The 21,771-nt window shown below is 41.9% G+C and overlaps 1 protein-coding gene across 3 annotated transcripts in view; it reads left to right on the top strand.

The window, feature by feature from the left end:
* Nucleotides 1-21,771, top strand: part of SLC8A1 (solute carrier family 8 member A1) — a 327,815-nt gene that overhangs the window by 279,424 nt on the left and 26,620 nt on the right. The window lies entirely within an intron of this gene.

The raw sequence follows: 21,771 nt of genomic DNA on the forward strand, positions 1-21,771 counted from the left end.
CTGTGTTAGCCCCTTGGGGCTGCCTTTACCAAGTACCAGAGACTGGGTGTCTTACAAACAAGCTCACAGTTTAAGAGGCTGAGAAGTCCAAGATCAAGGCACTGGCAGATTTGGTGTCTGGTAAGACCTTGCTTCCTGGTTCACAGACAGGAACTTCTGTCTTCTGACTTGTCCTCACATTGAGGAACAGGCAAGAGAGCTCTCTGGGATCTTTTTTATTTTTTATTGTTTTTTAAGTTTACTTATTTATTTTGAGAGAGAGAGGGGGGGGGGAGAGAGAGAGAGATCAATCAAGGGAGGGGCAGAGAGAGGGAGAGAGAGAGAATCCCAAGCAGCCTCTGCACCATCAGCACAGAGCCCGTTGCAGGATTCAAACTCATGAACCATGAGATCTTGACCTGAGCCAAAATCAGGAGTCAGACGCGTAACCGACTGAGCTACCCAGGCACCCCTGGGGTCCTTTTTATAAGGGCTTTATCCTCATGGCCTAGTCACTTCTGAAAGGCACCACCTCCTAATACCATCATATTGGGGATTACGTTTCAACATATGAATTTGGGGGTGGGGGGCACAGTCTATAGTACTCGCTCACTATGTCTTATGTTTTTCTTTAAACCAAACATTAGTATCTGAGGCATGAGCTTTATACTCCCTCTTCACAGAGTCAAAAACTAAAAGGACAAAAATGCTTGAATAAGAAATTGCTGATGAGACCAGTTGAAAACATTAAAAATAATGAAATTATTTTATGGGCTTTGTTACAGCAGAATCGAAACGTTAAAAACATTAAAAGTAGCATAAACTTTAATGAACCATTCCCAATGGTTCACAGGTCTCCTTTGGCTGCAGATGTATGAGCATTTATATAATGGTCACAAGCTGGACATCATTAATTCATTTTTCTACATGTCCATCGTTGTTCTTGGTGGAAGAGATAGGACAGCACAGGAAACAGACAAACACCCCAGCCCAAGTGGAGCTTATATTCTACCCAAGGAGGCAGCAAATAAGGCAAACAAAATCAAGTGTGTGTATGACGATGAGCTTATCATGGAGAACAACAAAGCTGTGGGGAGAGATGAGAAATATACGTGAGGCTGCACTCGACTGTGGCCAAGAAGACACCATCAATAGACACATTAGCCATGCATTTTCTTTTCGAGCAGTGGAGTGGGTTTGTGTTAATTTATTCACACATTTTTGTAATTCACAGGGACCAGCACACACATTTAATGGCCAGTCCTTCACAGTGGCAAAAGGGCAGCTTAGAACGGTGAGAGAGATTTTGCCACACACAAGACCAAAGTTGTGATCCTGGTCAGAACAGGTATACAGCAAACCAACTATAAAGACGCTAACGCTTCCTAACTTTCAAGGGGCATATTTGGTTTGCAAACACTTTTCATTTATAACGTTGAATTAAATCCTCTCAAAATCGTATGTGAGAGGTATTACGATTACCCTGATCTTCTAGAATCTGAGCCTTGGTGAGGCAATATGTCTTTGGAACAATGCTCAGAACCCCAGTCTTCCAAATGCTAGTCCAGTGGGCTCTCTACTACCCTTAAGAAAGAGAAGTTTCAAAATGAGTCAAATTGCTCCCTCTGCACCTCTGTCTGCTTGAGGGACTCTGGTTTTGTCCCCTCTCTTGGTGCCATGGTTTCAGCACTCTCATGATGAGACCGACTCCTGCCCAGATCCTTTGAACTGTTGTTAATGAATGAAATACAAAACCTCTCGAGTGTTCTTATTTGTCATGCAGCATGTTGTGTTTTATGTTACTAAATGACTGCTTGGAAATAACACAAAATTGCTCAGACATTTGCAGGCCGCTGGGTAAATTGACCTTATTTACAATTTTGAGACAAAATATCAGAAAAGCAAACCCATATTTTTTAAGCACTAAATTATTAGAAGGGCAGTTAGAAAGCTCAATATTTGTCATTATGATTAAATTTAAGTGTCTAAAGAATGTTAATGTTCTTCGGTTGTTAAATGGACAATAAAATTTGTAAAGCGTTATTGAAAACAGACTTTCATTGGATTTTAAGATTTCATTGCAAAAGAGTTGAGAATCAGAACCGTTTGCCTTATTAAAATATTAAATTGCTGTTAAACGGCTCTACTGAGACGCTTTTTCCTATGCAATTTTCCGTGCAAAATTGAGTCTATCTATCTTGCCAAACAAATAATAATTTTGGAAATAGGATTTTACTTCTGTTTCTCACTGATTATGTTTAAATTAGTTTCGAGGCAACCCCCCGGCAGTCTTTTTGTTCCCCTGCTTTTCCTTAACTTCAGTTCCTGGGCTCAGTACCTGGGCTTCCCATAACCTTACTGTTTCTGGGAACCAAGTTCTTAGAGTCTAACAGTTGAAGAGTTCAAGGATTCATAAGACTCCAGAGATGAGGTAGGGTCTAGACAGTCTCGTCCCCGTGGTGGTCCTTCTGTCGCCTCCTGGGTGGGATACCAGGAGCAGTAGCATGAAGCAGTTAAGCGACCGTTGGGTGCTTCTAAGATGTGTCAGCAGACAGATGCTCTTCGACGAGAGGCTAGCACTCACTGCCATGTCCAGTATGAACTGTCCCCATGTCCTCCTTCTTCCCAGTGTCTCCATCCAGGCAGAATGGAGGGCCGGCCTTAAGAAAATGTGTACCAGCTGGGATATAGAGGAGAAACGGTTAGGTCAAGGAAGATGGCAGACTCCATCTGGGTGAAGAGAACCAGATGCCAGTGCCCCAACTCCACAACCACCATATTGTTGTTCTTCGCAGCAGTCCTGGGCCATGGTGAGGTGAAGGAGAGTGGTTGCAAGCCTGGCTTTGGAGTCAGATGTGGATTTGTGTCCCAGATCTCCAGAAATTCTCTGGGTGATTCTGGACAGAGTACCTCCCCTCTAAATCTCTGTTCCCTCAAACGTAAAGCAGAGATAACTAGTCCTCACCTATGGAGTTGCTATAAGGATTAGTCAAGGCAATTCATCTTTTCATGAGGGCTGTTTCTACACTTAGATAACAGAGTCGGTTGTTTGGGAGACAAATCTTGTTGAAGAGTCTCCAACATAACCAAATTTTGTTTGAATACAGTCGATTCAGTTTAATTGCTAAAATGGCGAAGTGACTAAAAACCACTGTCCCTTTTGTAGTGAGTATCAGGCACACCACTGAGTAGGTAAAAAACTGAGATTCAGAAAAGCAACAGAACTTGCTCAAGAAGCAAGGCTGGTAAATGGCAGCGCCACGGTACAGGTCAGCCCAGGATTCTCTCCAGTGTGAAGGGTTCACTCACTCGCTGTACCTGGGGACTGAGTCTGTGCCCGTGCACACACACACGGATACACGTATGGAACACACATCTGGTAGGGGATATCTGATATGCACAGACATGCACGTGTGTGCACATGAACACACAGGGACGCGCAGACGTGTGCACACACAGATATGCACAACGCGTACAGACACGCACGTGTATCTTACACAGCATGTATCTTTCGTCATTTGGATAATTGAGCCCAGCTTAAAATATGAAGGGTTTTTTCCCTTTAATATTCGTTAAGTCTCCCTAAGCCTAGTTTATAGGCCCATAGGGAGGATACACCAGCCAGTTCCCCAAACAAGAAGTATGTTTGCCTACATGCATCCATAGACTTCTCCTGCCTCGTAATTTGTGACCTTCTTTAAAGAAAGTCAACAGGCTGCCCTCTCTCTTATCTGGTAATTTTGGGGTCCTCCCAGCACTAGGGATTTTTCCAGAATTCTTTTTACTACTTTTGACATAGAGTTTGCATATCCGACATAGTATCTGCTGGCATCCTCATAACAAAGGAACACTCCAAGGCGGCAAAAGAAAAAAAAATCCTTCATGTGGTCTCGGTTCTGTATCTTACCAGCTGTAAAACCTTGACGAAGTATTTAACCTTTCTGAATTTTCGTTTCAGCAGCAATGGAATGAGAGGGTTGGACTAGGCAAGTTCTAAGAAAGACCCCATCCAGTATTGAAATTTGGGAGTTCTGTCAGCAGACGGCATAGTGTTAGAGTACCCCTGACAGCATTGTGTTTCACGGCCCACCTGATTTCGGCAATGGAAACCTCTATTCTTCCCACCCACCCGGCTTAAGTTAGCTCTTCTGCACAGTTAACAGTATATGGTCCACACCCATTCTCCCAAAAGGAAAGGGATGGGAAGATAGTCTTTAAAGTGTAGCCTCAAAGAATCTAAGTGAGATGATGCTTTGAAAGTGCTGAATTTTCTTCCGGCTCCTTAATGGGAAATCAGAAATGTCTGTGAAATCTGTAGGACAGACATTCAAAACTCGGCCAGGCTGGTGGATGCGGCTGGCCTGTCCACACTCACTCCACTTCACAGTAGACTACAACCAGAGACCCGACTTCAGGTACATAAGGAGGGCATGCTCTCCCAACGCCTACCAAGCCAGTGTGGAAACTAGTTCGGGTTTGAGGGACGCTTCGTCATCAACTCATCATCCATGCATGCTATGTGGAGAAATAAGTGTTCTCAATTAAACTGAATTACTTCATAGCAAAAACTGTCAACTCTGGTGCCCCAGACAGTAATTCACTTGAAAATACTGTCAACTTGACGACAGACCCACTCCATAGGCCTAAATGAAAATAATAAAAATGGTGCCTCAAGTGGGCATGGGATTGCCATGCAATCTGGTCTAAGCAGGAATCATGCTAGCATCTCTCCTATTACTGAACACCGTTAAGGAAGAGGCACTCTCATTACTTAATGTGTTAACCCTGGGTCATTTGAAAATCCCATTTAAGCAGTTTAAAAAAATGCTGCTGGGTCAAGTTTGGCACAGCCTCAGCATAACTATAAGACAATCAGGAGGGAGGGAGGGAGGGAGGGAGGAAGGAAGGAAGGAAGGGCTGGCAAAGTAGAGGGAGAAGGTGCTAGAGACTGGGAGTTTCCATTTTGCCCTGTTTCTTGTGTGACTATACAGATTCTTAATTATCCTTTACCTACAAATGATAAGCTGACTTTTTCATTTAATGAACAATGGTGTGCTGGTTTCATGAGAAATAGGCACAACAGCCTATACCTCTGTATGAAATTGTGGCTCACATCTGCTTAAACAATATTACCATTTATTGGTTGTCTTCTACATGGCCAATGCCCTCTATTATTTCTAATCCTCACAGCTATACCCTAAGTATTTTTTTTTCATGACCTTACAGTCCTGAGGTTGCTTCTATAACATGTTTCATTAGGGTCACACAACTAGCAAGTGGCCAGCTAGAATAGGAAGCCCCATTGTTTTGAGTTCAAAGTTGATAAGCTTTCAGTGAAACCCTGGGTGTCCCTCCCACAATTTTTAAAAAATTTTTAAGGTTTATTTGAGAGAGAGAAGGAGGGGTAGAGAGAGAATGGAAGAGAAAGAATCCCAAGCAGGCTCCACACTATCAGCGAAGAGTCCAATGCAGGGCTCGATCTCCCCAACTGTGAGCTGAAATCAAGAGTTGGATGCTTAACTGGCTGAGCCACCTAGGTGCCCTGTCCCTCCTACAGTTTTCATTCAGGTCTTAAGTGACTAGATTTCAAATGAGTTAATGCAAGAGAAAGGGACAAAGTTGACGAGTCCTTTACTCTTGGTTACACACAGCAAGTGAAGTGTTTACAAATGAGTCTGCAAGCACTGGACAGAGGCACAGAAAGACCAGAAAGAATACCAGGTGCAGAAATGGACAGGTTCAGTCACTGCAAGGCTAATCCCATCATGAGGAACCCAGAAGGGCTTCCACATTCTTTTTGTGATCTTGGAATTGTATTTATATCTCCTGCTAGAAATCATGTCAGGTCTTCAGAAACAAAACAGAATCAATTCCCATTCTTTTTTTCGAGCTCCTGCTGTTTCCCGGTGGTATGATCAGCAATTCAGGCAGGTTTTTCATGCTCTGCACCACCAGCATGCTTGAACTAATAGGAAGAACGATTATTTTAAACTCTAACAGGAGATGTGAACAACACTGTTGCCCTCCAACTTGGTTCTCGTTCCTTCTTCTAGTATACAGCTAAAATATTCACGTGCGTTGCAATAGTGCACGTAACATGGGTGACAGCATTTCATGTAAAAATCGTCCACTGGAATCTCTGGCTTATCTGGAGACTTGAGTTCAAATGATCAAAGAGCCGCCGACTAGTTGGACGGCTCTAGACAAATCTTCTAACGTCAGTTGTGAAATTAGGGGATTGGAATAGGTGACATCAGTCTCTGGAACATGGAAATGGTCCCCTGATGGACCCTTCATTTTCAGCAATAAATGTCAACTTGCTTTCCCTGGTCCTACTACTTGAAACTTAAAGCTCTGACTTTAATCAAGTGGAGTATCTGCCTTACAGTACACGTTTGATAAATTGGGTAATTACACCAACGTGGCTGAAGCTCATTTGAGACATCTAATGTTTAAGACACACCATCTGATGGTTACATTAACTAAATTCAGTAGCTGCTCTTCCTTGCTTTGAATTAGATATTAAGAAATAAAGCTTCTTTACCTTTTTATCAGAGTCCTTTTCAAAACTGCCCTCCCTGAATTATAATTTAGTTATAATTTTAATCTTTAAAGTATAGTATTTGAAAAGTATTGTTTTATCTTTCCTTAGAGTTAGAATAATTCTTCGTGATGTCATTCACTATAAAGCATGATAAATTCCTACTTTAAAGACATTTTATTTTCCCAGCAAATTAACTTTTATCACTTCTGCAGTTAGAAAATCATAACTGTATAATTCGATGTCTCCTTATTCGCTCTGGCTGTCAGAAAGCTCACTTGATGTTTTTTCCCCCAACTGGTCAAAATTCACTCAATTCACGTGTCTGAAAGCCTCCTTTATTTATGCTTTCTTTGGATATTTGTGTCCTATTTTATCTTAAAGTATGTTATGCTCTGTTAGTAGGTACAGATCCACTCAGATCCTCTTAGAAGTAGTAAGAATCTAAATTAAAATCCTTTTTAGTTTTAAATAACAGCAGATCTGTCCTGTTGACCATTATTTCCCTAGCACTTAGGACAATGTTAAGCCATGATAACTATTTGTGGAAAAAGAATGAATGAATTTATGTGTGAGTCAATGTTTTTCAATCCACATGTAACTGGATTAGAAGCCTGTTTTCACTACATCATACAGCTATGTCTGATCTACAAGAAAATCTATATAAATACGTACAGACTCTCATATAGACAGATGCCATGTTTCAACAAAAGCGTTCAGGCATACATAATTCTTGTCTAATAAATACAAATACATAGAACGTGCAGCTACTCATATGCATGTGTTTGTACACATAAAATATTTTTTGTATGTTGCAAATTGAATGTACAAATCTATATTTAAAGTGGCTTTTTTCTGTCAGTTTTCTTAGTGGAATTTTACCGGTATTTAGCTGATAATCCTGATCCTAACTAAGAAAGAGGAAAGGCACAAGGCATGAGGAAGAAAGGGTTACAGAAATTTCCAGAGAGAAAACTATTTGGGGCCCTATTCGCAGGTTAGGCAAAGCAAATCTAGAATATCTATCATCTTTAAAATGTCAGTGGTGACAGGATAAAATGTTGAACCAGGTAGCTTTGACCCTGTTTTAGAACAGCGCAGGCCAGCTACACAGGGGCGGGAGTATGAGAGGGTGGGAGAAATAAGCAGTTATCTTCTGTCCCTTGGATATGTGTTAGCTGATATTTCTGAAAAGAATATTGGCTTGTTGAGCTGTTTCTCTCTTAAATTGCTTATTACAAAATCTTCAGGAAAACACAGTGCTGAAGGGCTCCAGAATGATTCAGCGGCTCTTATTTGTAAGCCTGAAGTCACGTCTCTGATGCAGCTTTTGTCTGGAGAGGCAGCAGCTCAGCTCTGCAAACAATGCTCCATCACTGGATCCAGTAGGTCTTTTGTTGGCGTTGGCTGCTGAGATGTGAATACAGTTCTTCTAGTGGTTGCTTACAAATCAATGCATGAGGCATGGGGGGCATTTCATCCCTAGGCGAGAGCCTTCGTACACTGTTTTCAGTGGGGGAGACATTTCAGCATAATCCAAAGAGGTGGAAGGAGGAGTAAACATGGCCACGGCCACCACATACACACACCCCAAAGGCAGAGGGGAGCCTCATAAAAGTGACTTGCAGCATTATCTCTTGCTGTTCAGTCTGCTTTCTTGGTAAAGACCGTGTCATGCTGGTTCTTGCAACCAAAGCCACTTACCTGAAGCAACAGGCTTGGACACACACCCCCCCCCCACCCCATTTCAGCTCTCCTGCCTTGCCATTGTCTCAACATGTCTGGCTTGGTGTTATGTCTTCTGTCCTATTAAGCACATCTTAGGGGCACCTGGGTGGCTCAGTCGGTTGGGCGGCCGACTTCGGCTCAGGTCATGATCTCACGGTCCGTGAGGGCTGTGAGTTCAAGCCCTGCGTCAGGCTCTGTGCTGACTGCTCAGAGCCTGGAGCCTGTTTCAGATTCTGTGTCTCCCTCTCTCTCTGACCCTCCCCCGTTCATGCTCTGTCTCTCTCTGTCTCAAAAATAAATGTTATAAAAAAAAAAATTAAAAAAAAATAAAAAAGCGCATCTTAGAACAGAATCTGCCCAGAGCTAAAAAGGAGCTTACTGAGCAGCTATTCCAACCTCCCCTCATTTTGATAAACAAGAAACTGAGACCAGAGAGGGAAAGTGTCTCATCCAAGGTCACACAGAGCCTGTTTTAGAATTATTGGCCCTTGCCAAACTTTATAGTATTGCTCTCATTTTTTCTTTTAGAGTTGGTATTTGTAGAACCAGCACCTTAGCACTTATTCCATCCATGCCTGGCCCCTGATCTTCCCCAAGGACCTCTGAGTCTCTTGATGATGTGATACTTTAGGGTTAGACAAAGCAAAGACCAAAACTTTCCTGAGTCAACAACTCTGCAGCACTGAATGAGTGAACGATCTCACCAATGGTGGACAGTTTCCTGTTCACACAAGCCGCACAGCAACCCTGTGCAGTATGTATCCATGAACCCATTTACGAGATGGAGGAACAGAAGTTAGGATTCAGACCCCAACCTATAGGTTCTGATTCTAGACTCAATCCTCCTTCCATCTTGTCACACTTGTGACTCCAGAGTTTAATGCCTGTAGGCCATAGGTTTAGTCCTTTTCTTCACACTATGCTCTTGCCTCAGGGCCTTTGCACAAGCTGCTTCCCCACACACACAAGAAAGGCTTTCCCTCTGTTTGGATGTTATCACCATTAAGGTATCAGCTTCCAGGTCACCTCTTCAGAGGAGTGTCTCAACTACCCAGTCACTAGTGTGAGTATAAGCCCACTGATCCAATCAAAGGAGGGACACGGAGACTTGGAGCACACTGAAGTAAGGCTTCAATCAACGTTCTTGCAAGAGCAGGTATCTGATGGACAGGCACACTCAGGGTAGTTACAGCAGACAATTTATCCCCCAGCATATAAGTCCCACCCCTGATTCCTCATTGGCTGAGTTCTACAGAGGTTACAGCCTTACCTGGACGTCACCTCTGCCCATGTAAAGCAACAAGTAGTCTGACTGGAACAAATGTACATTTCCTGAGGTGACTCAGAGACGTACAGTCCTTCCTTTGTTCTTCGGTGCATGCTCATTGCAAAGCCTGCGAAAATAAGCCCAAGAGATAGAGAGGGGGGAAAAGACCAAAAAGTGAAGTGTCCAAGGGTCTGGGACTCCATTGTGGTGGGAGTGGGGTTCATACATATTTTCATTAGGTTGGAAACCTATTGTTAACTAGACAGCACAGCTTTTATTTGATATTTCTTTAAATGAATCACCTCCCTTACTTCTCACATGAATACACTACTTAACTTCACTGTCTTCCTAGCCCATATCAGTAGCTGAAATCATGAGGTTTGTTCATTTGTTTTACTTGATTGCTATCTATCTCTCCCGGTCAGAATGGAAGTTCTGTGGGGTTTTATTTGTGTATATTTCCAATGCCTAGAACTCTCCCTGACACATAAGTTATTACTAAATATTCACCGAAAAAAAAAATGAATGGTACAAATAAAGTCACTCTTTCAACCACTCCATTCCCTTTAAAGATTGACTACAGATACTGGTCCAGGTTAGGGGTTCGGCCTAGAGTTGCGTACAAAACAGCAACGTAAAATATTCTTAGAGTTCCGACCCATAAACTTAATCGCATTTGTTCTGTGCTTTAACCAGATAAGAAAAACAGGCCATAGACTTATAGATAAGGAGAGGGAAAGAGATCTTTTTAAGATGGTTTATATGGAAGAAAACCATTACCAGAGCTCCATCAGGGCTATTATTTATGGAAAATTAAAAAGCTCCTGGCAGACAAACTTGATTGTCAACACCCACTGTAACCAGCCTACCCTTTATGGAAAGTGCACACAAGTAGTGGGAATGGAGGTACCCCATCTGGATGAGCCAATCCTCCCGTCCAAAACAGATTTTACTACATAGAAGCATACAGCTTCTTTTAAAAACTTTATTTATCTTGTCATCAGAACCAATGATGGGGTTTTGGAATGGTAGAGGTTCAGAGCTGACAGCCAGGAAAGAATTCTTGAGACTTCTTTAGCATAAAAAGGTGATTTTATTAAAGTATGGGGACAGACCCATGGTCATAAAGAGCTGCACTGGGGTTGTGAAGAGTGACTGGTTATATACTATGGAGTTGGGGGAGATAAAGTCAAGAGGTAGTTTCCAAAAGGATTTTCATATGCCGAAGCAGATTCACAGGATGTGGGAGGCCTAGGCATTGTCAAGCTAAGGTTGTTTGTCACTCTAGCAAAGCATTAACATTAAGACAGTAGAGAGTTACTGGGGAAATGTTATTCTCTTTATTTGCCTCAAGTATTTGTCAATGGGCTGCAGGTTATAAGGAAATTTAATTTTACCTGCAATTTCCTTCTTCCCTCTGTTCCCCATATCATTATGGAGGGGTGATTTTGGCGGCTCCTGGAAACTGAGTCTACAGGTTTCTGGAGATTAGGTTATTGATAAGATTGCCTTTTGCTTATAATTTACTAATGTATTTGTAAACTGATGGAGACTGAAGTCTTGCCTGTGATCTTTAACCATTTGTTTTCCCCTTTCCTTTGTTCTTGGACAGCCCCTGGGGAGGGGGGCGTGCTAGCTTGTGCTTTGCCCTCAACTTGCCTTATGCTCTCTCATCACTAAGGATTAAATTAGTAATAGCTATCCTCAATTTCCAGGAGTGGAAACTGAAGCACATGGAGAATCTGTGCCCGAGAACATGTAAATCACTTCATGAAGTCCCTTTGTTGTCAGCGGCAGGCCTATTTACTGGGGCCTCACTGAAAATCACAACAGAGAGAAGGAAACACGGGCAAGCAGATGAGGGGTGCTAAGTAATTGCAATCATTTTGTATTGTGTGAACCAAAGCCATGATTCTAATTTTAGATACTAAGTGTACATCGCCACCTTGCCAGCAAATCAACTCACAAACCTCGAGATCAGAACAAAATCTCACTGGGGTGCCTGGGTGGCTCAGTCGGTTAAGCGTCTGACTTCGGCTCAGGTCATGATCTCACGGTTAGTGAGTTTGAGCCCCCCGTCAGGCTCTGTACTAACAACTCAGAGCCTGGAGCCTGCTTCGGATTCTGTGTCTCCCTCTCTCTCTGCCCATTCCCCACTTGTGCTCTATCTCTGTGTCTCAAAAATAAATAAACATTAAAAAATTAAAAAACAAACAAACAAAAAGAACAAAGTTTCATCGAGTGATCTTGAGACCAGGAAGGCAGGCAGGGGGCAGGGGGTGCTGGGGGTAGGGGTGGGCAAGAGCTCCTGAAGAGCTGGATTCCTTCTGTTTGCTATGCAGAGAGAGTTTGCCACCAGAATGAAAAGGTTCCCACTTCTCAACAGGGCCAATATAAACCACCAGTAGAGGATTTTCCCTAAGATGAAAGGAAAATCAGACTCTTGCAGAAGAAGAAACTAGGGCCATCCATCCATTCCCCAAAAGAGCATTCAGTATTTTATACATGATGTATGCAGAGGGTTATTTTAAGGAGAGTATTTTTAGGAGTATTTAAGGAGAATATTTTAATAAGCTTAGATTTTATCAGGTTGGATTTCTGCTGGACAAACCACAGAGAATTTTTTCCACTGGAAACATTGGGTCAAGTTAATCTCAGTGAAGTGGTGGAAAGAGGTTCAGATTTCATAACCAAGTCACTTAAACTCTTCGAGGTTTGGTTTCACCTTTAAAATGGAGAAAATAATACCTCCTTGACCAGATTGCTACAAGGACGAAGATTAGATGGGATGTATCTGTTTACCCGTGTGCATGAGAGTACGCACTCAGTAAGTGAACCTGAACTCCTAGCTTGATCACAGCAGTATCTTAAGAGAATCCAGTCTTTATGCTGCTCTGCATGTGAGGCCGGCTTTGGTACATGTCTACCTTTACATAAATTTCAGCATTTTCCTAGGACATAACATCGAGCTGTTTGTTGAAAATCACAGGGTTATTGCTGCCCAGAGTTCCTCCAAAGCTCAACTTTTACACTCTAGGAGGGTAATTCAGACTCAGCTGCTGATATTTACAAAGTGTTATCAGAGCCCTCAGGCCAGTCTTAGAACCTGGTGTGCTCACAATCCACCCACTGTAACTAAACCATCTAAACTAGCAGGAGGCATCCACACTTGCCGAGTATCAATTCCGCTTGTTGAAGGTTTATTTCGTAGGTGCTCAAGTCTATAGGGAATGTGCTTCTCTACTGCAGAAGCCTGGAACTCTGTTCATCCTACAGTCAATAAAGGGTAAGAGTACACTGAGTTTCAAGATATTTAGCCTGACTTGGAGTTATTTTGCAAAGACAAAGCTTGGGGCATAATTGCATGACTAATTATGTCAAGCTACAATCATTAGGAACACTCAGCTCACATTAAGGAACTCTTTACAAAGAGAAAGGGGGTGAAGCTACACAGTCCGTTTTCAGCTTTAAACTGGTTCGTTTTGCTAATATTCAGACTTACTTGGAACGAGCAACTCCTTAGTGGATCGCTTTTCATTTTGACACTGGCCACATCTGCTGAGAAATACTTCTGACACGGGAGATACTTCTTGAGCCAACTGTCCTAATAAGGTCCATGATGGCCTAAGCTGGTAGGGATTCTGTTCTTTCACCCAGGGGTTCATTTATTCCAGACAAGGTTGAAAAGATTCACAGGGATTGAGTTGCCTTGTGTCCCTTCCAGCACTGTCACACATCACATGACCCTAACCCCCCAAGCATGGGCTGAAATTAGCACTGATCCTATGGGGCAGAATCGCCCATAGCTGTCTCTGGCTTGGAATTGGGGGTTGGGGGATGATTAACAAGGTCTATGTAGGTGTCCTCTCCATCTCAGAACAGGCCAGAGGTCCAAGTTACAAATCTATAGCAATCTTGAACTCAAACTTCATGCACAGTGGTGTTGATATCCAATGCATTTACTTATTGAGGGACACAGAATAAAAACTAGAGAGCAGTCAAGTCTCTAGGAGTGCACTTAGATGTGGGTGTGCAGGCACACTGTATTCTAGACATCGAGTCTCCACGCTAATTCAAATCCCCACTAGTTTGTGAAGATGGACTTCTCTCCCCTAGGCTTGCTCTCAGGCCTTTGCCTGCAGGGACTAAGGCAGACTAGAGATGAACAGCAAGCCTCGCACTCTCCCGAAGGACAATGAGCTTCCCAGGGACTTTTTCACAATCCAAATACATTTTGAAGAAAGCTTCAAGAAGGAAAGTTCTTAGAAAGAGCTGGCGTGATGTCAAAAGTACAGGTATCCTAATACCTGGTATTCTAATAAAAAGTACAGGTATTCTAATAATATTTTTAGTGGACTGAACAGACAGCAAGGAATTATGTCTCTTAAAGAGCATAATAAGGACAGGTAAAACATTGTATAGTTTTAGTCCCCCCAAATCAGTTATACTAGTATGGGAAATGGGAGTCATGACCTAGAAATGGCACTGAAAGAGTAAGTTGTTGACATACGGGTATGAGTAAGTTCTATGTAGGACAGTATTTGAGGTGGCTACCAAAAGCCCAGTGTGTACATTAATGAAAGTGAATGGCGTCCAGGATGCGAAAGGTAAGAGACCTTCCCCCAGTGCAGGTGAGTTAGGTGCCTCTTGAAGTTACACTCAGCTCCACGTACTGTATTCTAAAACAGGAGAAGGACTTAGTGCTCAGAGGAGCATGGCCAGCTTGCCAAAGGAACCTGGAGCAAAGACTGAGGTCGATATGAGAGTATCCAGCTTCAATTACCTGAAGGAATGGCATATGGAGCAAGATGGACCTATTCCATATGGCCTGAGAGCCTATGGGACCTGGGCAAATGAACAGAACCTAACCCAGAGCCCGCTAAACCTTGGACTGTGGGATCATGAGCTGTCCAGTAGCTAAGACTCTCAAGTGCGGCACAGTTGACCATTTGGTAGACAGATTTTAAAGGAATTCATCTTAGGCAGAAAATTGACCTGAGAAAGCTCTGAAACCCTCTCAATGCTTTAAGTCCAGGTATTTTCTAATATTCACATGTTTCATTTGATAAAAGCAAATGTCTGCATTTTTTTCCTCAGTGCTTTGACAATGCACAGATCTAGTAATCTGAGTAAATTGTGTTTTGAGATTTCTTTTAGTAAGGAGTTATCCTGCAGTGTACTTAGTGGAAAAATTGCTGATATCTTCTACTTGTCATCAGAGAATATACATAAAGTAAATACTTCCTAGCCATTACGTTATAGGAAAATGTTTATAGCACTTCTTCAAAATCCAGAACAAGAGACAAGTTCTTGTTTGGGAATGAATCTTTGGGTCACTGAATTTAGTGGCATATAGAAACTGTTAAGAATGGAAAGAGACGAATAAATGTTTTCTTACTAGAAATAACATACAAACACTTAAAGGGGGAAATGGAGGGGCGCCTGGGTGGTTCACTTGGTTAAGCGTCCGACTTTGTCTCAGATCATGATCTCATGGTTCATGAGTTCGAGCCCTGCGTTGGGCTCTGTGCTAATAGCTCAGAGCCTGGAGCCTGCTTCGGATTCTGTGTCTCCCTCTCTCTCTGACCCTCCCCTCCCCTGCTCATGTTATGTCTCTCAAAAATGAATAAACATTAAAATTGAGGGGGGGGGGGAAAGAGGAGGGAATGGAGAGAAAAGTTTTTAGGTCCCTGAGTGAGCAAGACAGTAAAAGCTACTGGGTTTAACTCAAAACCTTATGTATCAAATGGGGGGAGAAATAGAGGAGAGAGAGATACAGGAAAGCAAGAGAACAAAAAATTTTCAAATCCACTTGTAGTTTTTCCTCTTAAAATGGGGAGGGTTGATTTCACAGATTGCTAAGGCTTCTTTTGTCTTAACGCTTTACGATTCTGTCAGAACCTTTGAAAGCAAAGAAAAATGGAAATCTACAACTGAACTTCTTTTTGGTAATTCCTGTGTATCATGTTGCAAAAAAAAAGTGATAGCTACAGAGGAGAAAGCTCAATCAAATGAGCCTGTTCATTGGTTTGAAGGCAACAAATCTTTGTGCTCAGAGACTAGATAGACACCAAATCAAATCAATCCCACTTGGAAAAAAAGGAATAAAATTTCATAAAGAACTTAGGCTCAAAACAATGTGTGTTGAATATAGAAAACCACCGTAGGGTGATCAAGCTTCACAGTTATTGGTTTCTATATTACATGGGGCTGTGGAGTAATGTATGCAGGGCTCAGGTCATAAGGATGGCGGTGCAATTGGCAGATGTCATCCTAAATCCACTCTGTCATACTGCTGAAAAGCATCTGGTCATTCTCATATTCCCTTAATTGGAGGATACTCTTGCAAAAGAAAAATAGACTAATGATAGGTAAATACCTAGAAGTAATTGAAAGACCCTTCCTCAGATTAATAGCAGCACACATTCCCCAAACTGTCCCCTATGTGACAACAGCACACATGTCCCCTATGTGACAACATAGGCCAGTTTCCCAAATTCTAGAGAGAAGAGCCAGATGTAGGCAGGGTGTTTGATTCAGAACTACATGGTTGACCTTTGACAACTAGAAATGGAAATAAGAACTGGCTACACTCAAGTAGAAATTTTAAAATGGTCATAACCATGATGCCCTCCCTTTATTTATTGTTTTCTATGTTTAGTTGGTCCCCAAGGTCTTGGGAAAGATCATACAGCTGACCTGACCCAAAAATGTATCAGATCTAGGAAAGAAACCATATAAATTACGATACAAACAGGGTACATCAATGTTTTCAAATTCCTAAAAAAGGCAACATTGTATTTATACAGCACTAAGCATTAGAAGTATTCTCAGATTCAAACTTTGAATCAATATGTAATAGATGCTATACTTCTCAACTTGCTTCAAAAAGACATCACCTGTAGTAAAATGTTTCCTGGGCTGTTAGATCAAATCCCAAATCAGCCACTTACCAACTGTGTGATTATTTTAGAAAATCACTTAAACCCTGTGAACTTCAGGGTTTTTGTATGTACAACAGGATTAATGACATTTACCTTGTAGCATTATTGTAAGGATTAAATAAGATCAGATATGTGAAAAAGTTTAGTGCCTTAGTAGACACTATCATGTTCTCTCCGTTTTTCTTTTCTTACACTCAAGCAACTTGGGAAAGCTGTGGTGATAATGACTCACTGAAACAGAATATAGATTCTGTGAAATCAGGATCCTCAGATCATATTGATTTACTACCTTCCTTCTGACTAGCAATAGAGAAGGAACATAGACATCTGTCTGTAAAGAGGTTCACAGTTTCACAAAAGATTTTAACATTTCCTCTTCCAGTCCTTACCACAGATCTGTAATGTGGGAGTTAAGAAACTCATTTGACTGATGAGGAACTGAGGCTCAGGAAGGTCAAGTCTTGCTCCCAAAGAAGCTATGAGAATTAGAAATTGTCTTAAGTCTTCTGACCTAAGTGTCCCCTATACCCCAGTGACCTCTTTTTCTGGTTGATAAAGCCCTTACCGAGGCCAAATCCTGGGTACCTCGGGAGGGATGCACTCTAACACCTGGTCTACATTAGATGCTAAGTTATCTGCAGGTCCCAAGGTGAGGATACTCTATCATGATCAATCATGCTAATGCTACCTTGTTCCCATGTTCCAGAGCAGGGTCAGTTCAAGTTCTGTTATGTCAGTAGTTGAACTGATGCTCTCTTCTCTGTGGTTTTAATGATTTGGCTATTTTTGTAGCGATATTTAGGAAGTCCAGCAGGTCTCAAGGAAATCATTTGAAGGGCCATGGGAAGGATTAATCGAATATAGCTTGTTATCTTTCCATTAGTGGAATCCATAAAGCTGAAAAGGAGGATTCTAACATAAGAAGATCCTTTGCTTGGGATCCTATAAAAGGGAACCCACCAAACTGCCTGTTTCTTTGTTAATGCAGAGGAAGGACTTGAAAGAATTATGTAGCCTCCAGTAAGCCTAAGCTGGCAAACACACAGAACTGGAGCATTGCTATCACTTTTGCCATCACAGAAAAGATGTTCCAGGTGTTTTTTTGTTTTTTAATGTTCCACTGCTCTTTGCAGGAAACAAACTTCTCAGTCCTGGTGGTGATGGACAAACATCGTATTTTTTCTTCTCCAAGACAGGGTAATTGTGCTTCATACATGGAAGTTAGTGGTCATTTTTAATATTTAGGCATCTGAGTTGGAGATTAAAATTTATAAAGAGCAGTGTGATCCCAGGAAGAAGGACGGGAAGGCACTTCTACTTAGAAATGCAATAAAACAGATGGGCCCTCCCATTCCAGATTTATGTGTTAAAATATTTCAGACACCAGGGTGCCTGGGTGGCTCAGTTGGTTAAGCGTCTGACTTTGGTTCAGGTCATGATCTCAGAGTTCATGGGTTCAAGTCCCGCATTGGGCTCCATACAGTGCAGATCCTCTTTGGGATTCTCTCTCTCCCTCTCTCTGCTCCTTGCTCATGTTCTCGCTCTTAAAAAAAAAAAAAAAAAAAAAAAAAAATATATATATATATATATATATATATATACACACACACACACACACACGTTTTATATACATATAATATACGTGTATGTTTTATATATGTATATATGTGTATAAATACATATATGTGTATACACACACACACATATATATATATATGTGTGTGTGTATATATATATTTCAGATACCTTGTAATGCTGGAGACCTACAGAAGGAAATTTATCTCTCTGTCCCTCTCTCTCATACATGCACACACTTATTTTGCATTGCACACTTATACATCATGAAGATAATTCCAGAGGACAAGACTCAATTTTGTTTCTAAAAGCCTAGAAAGTAACCTTAGGACCCAGCATGTTGACTAATCAATTAAATAATGGCAAGGAAACGCAGTACAATCCCAAGTGTGGGAAAATAATGATAACTACCATGATAATCATTATCTTGAAATATCCTCACTTTGAAGAGATGATCTAATTACTCCCCTGCACATCCCTCATGGGAAAGGTGTTATTATTGCCATCCTGAAGACAAATATAATGTCTACTCTCGATTTACAAGTGTCATTTCTTCAGAGAAGCTTCACTATTTGCTTTTTCTTCATAATGAGTCTTAGACACCCCAAATTAAGTAATTTTGTAGAATTAGAGGCAGAATAATGTTTCTATAAATAAAATCCATGTTTTCCAAACTGCTTTAATCATATATCCTATGAAATTACAAACTGTCCAAAAATATAGAGGATCATATACAAAATAAATATAACCAGAAACTCCAGTGTTTTTCCTGAGCTTCCGTGGGGTATTTTTGCAACTCTCCCATCTTTGGGATGGGGAGTTGGGAAGAAGAGGAGTTGGAGAAATTAACAGGATTCTCTTCTTCCTCTTTCTCTCCAATAAGCCCTAACAACAGCTGCTCTCACAGTGAGTTCTTCTGGACCCAAAGCATAGGGTGAAAGGGAAATGAGAAGAAAAGTTAGAGGGAAAAAAGAAGAAATGGATAAGCAAATAAGAAAGGAGTGGGTAATAGAAACACTGAGTGGTTGTCCTTAAATATCAGTGTCATGACCCAGGAGGCTTCCGAAGGGACTGTATTAGTTTGCCAGGGCTGCTGTAACAAAAGACCACAGCCTGGGTAGCTTAAACAACAGAAATTTCTTTTCTCACAGTTCTGGAAGATAAATGTCCAAGACCAAAGTGTTGGTGGGTTTGGTTTCTCCTGGGGCTTCTCTCCTTGACTGGGGAGAAGGACTGCCTTCTTGCTGTGCCTTCACATGGTCATCTTTATTCGCATGCATCCCTGGTGTATGTCCCAATATCCTCCTCTTAAAAGGATACCAGTCTGATTAGATTAGATGAGGGCACCCTAACAGCCTCATTTTAACTTAGCCATCTCTTAAAGGCCCTATTTCCAAATACAGTCACACTCTGAGCTTAGGGCTTCACCTTAAAAATCTGGGGGAGATAATTCAGCCCATAACATGTGCTTTTATTTAAAATCATCTCCTTTCAGGCAAGATGTTACAAATATGTAATCAGTGTACAACATGGCACTGAAGGAGATGGGTGTTAAAAGATAAACTGAGGCACATTAAAAATGTCAAGAGTTTATTGGAGCAAATATGTATTGGAATCAGGCAGGGCTAACCCAAAGTGGTTTAGGGGCACTCAGCCAATAGGAGCTAGGAGAAAGGCCTTTATACAGCAGAGGAGGAAGCAGAGCAAGGAAAGTACTTGATTGGCTGTCGCTTAAGTGGTTGCCTTATTTGGTAAAGCCCAGGTGGCCACCTGTGATTGGTTGCTCTAAAATTGTTTTCTCAGACAAGACTGCATTTATGGAAATTGATCTGGTTTAGGTTTTGATTTGCTTACGTAGATTACCAAAGCATTAGAGCCACCCTAGTCCAAGGGCCTCCTTCAGTGACTTTAACATGGTTAATAATGCTTTCTCACTCTAGTTAGTCACACATTTTACCACCCGCTGGTTGACTTGAGTTCCCTACCCACCTAGTCTCCAAAGGTGATTCCATTCATCTGCTGGGAGCTTCCTCCCAACACTTTGTTGGAGATGGTCCAAAGCCTCCAAGGGGAGTCTGTTTTCTCCACAGATCCCCAAAGGTTGTTTGCATGATAAGCATGTGCTCATCGAAGAGAGAGCAAGCCATTGCCTCGTCTCTCTTCTGTGAGGTGACAGGTGACAAATGGAGACTTTCTTCTTCTCGTGTTTTGTGAGACACCCTTTTCCCTCAAAGCTCCTCTGCTGTAAGGGTTTTCCCAGTAATGATCTGCACCAGATGGCTTCACCACCGGAGTGCCTCACAGAGTGCACACGCATTTGCTCCTTTCTGGTAGTCTCTGGTCACACAGTCAGATGGGAAGTCTGACAGCCTCACCTGCTGCTGCCAACTGCATTAGTTGGACAAAGGGGGATCTTTGGTGACAAGATTTGTGGCGGTTGGGGATGAACAAAATCCTCAAGGAGTTCTTCCCAAAATGGCACAAAACACATGAAATTATATTGGCCACCACTTCAAGAAGAGTTGACATTCAGTATCCTAATTTTCAAACATGTGAATGAGAACTGTATCCCATTCTAGAAGAAGCCTATTTTAGAATGCTATTATTGATTTTCTGGTTCCTTTAAATAATAAGCTTGGTGCATTTCTTTATGCACCGATTGTAGGATGTAATTGGCAGAATTGTGCAGTGTGTGTATATATTATGTAATTAAGTAGTTATATAAAGTCAGTGGAAATTCATGCATGCATTACTTCATTTAACAAGCCCTTAGCCAGCTTATCACAGATGCTGGAGATGGGACCAAACACTAGGGACACAAAAATGAACAAACTCCTGCCCTCGACAGGCTCACAGTCAACTGGAAAAGAAAGTGAATGGACAGTCTGGAGACAGACTGCTTGTTGAGTGTGCATCAAAATCGCCTATGCCACCCCCCTTCCACTCCACCCCCAGTCCTCTAGTTTCTGATTTTGCGGGGCCAGGAATTTGCTTTTCTAACAAGTTCTCTGGTGATGCTGATATTGCTGGCTGAGGGACCACAGTTTGAGAACCTTGATCTAGTGTCACAAGTGTCGGGGTGGGGGGGGGGGGGGTTGGAAGTACGGGCTGGAGGGCAAGGGGGCCATCAGAGGTTTCACAAAGGAAGTGAGTTTTAAGGGATGAGTGGGGAAGGGTAGGAAGGGAGGGATTAGGACATGCCAAACACATTTAGTTCTAAAGGACAAAAGTTGGAGAAAGTACATATGGTTTGAAAACAAATGCAGATGATTCCATTTGGCTAGGATTAAGTTTGAGTTTGAAGTAGTTGCAAGAGATAAAGCTGAAGAAATGTGTAGGGCCCAGAGCTGTGATTGAGGGCCTTGTTTGAACACTGTCCTGTAGGTGATTATTTCACCATAGATCTCCAGAGCCAGCCTTCAAGCTGGAAGGAAAGAACTTTGGCCAAAGGGCTCTGTCGTAGTTACCCTGCATCAAAAGAAGCTTCTTTCTGAGCCTGGCACAGGGCTTCCCAGTCTGTTGGAAGAAATCCTTTTCATTTCTCTGAAGGTGATAGGACAGTAGAAAGGGTGTGTTGATTGAGTATAACCAGAACTGGGTGGGGCTTAAGTATTTGCCAGTGACCAGTGAACCACAGTGAGGGGGTATGTCAGTTTAATAATTAATTGACTAATTATGATTGGCTCTTGGAAAACCCTAAGCTTCAGTCACCTCACTAATGACCTCCTGGTTACTCA

Source organism: Prionailurus viverrinus, chromosome A3 (genome assembly GCF_022837055.1).
Source record: "Prionailurus viverrinus isolate Anna chromosome A3, UM_Priviv_1.0, whole genome shotgun sequence".
NCBI lineage: Eukaryota > Metazoa > Chordata > Mammalia > Carnivora > Felidae > Prionailurus > Prionailurus viverrinus.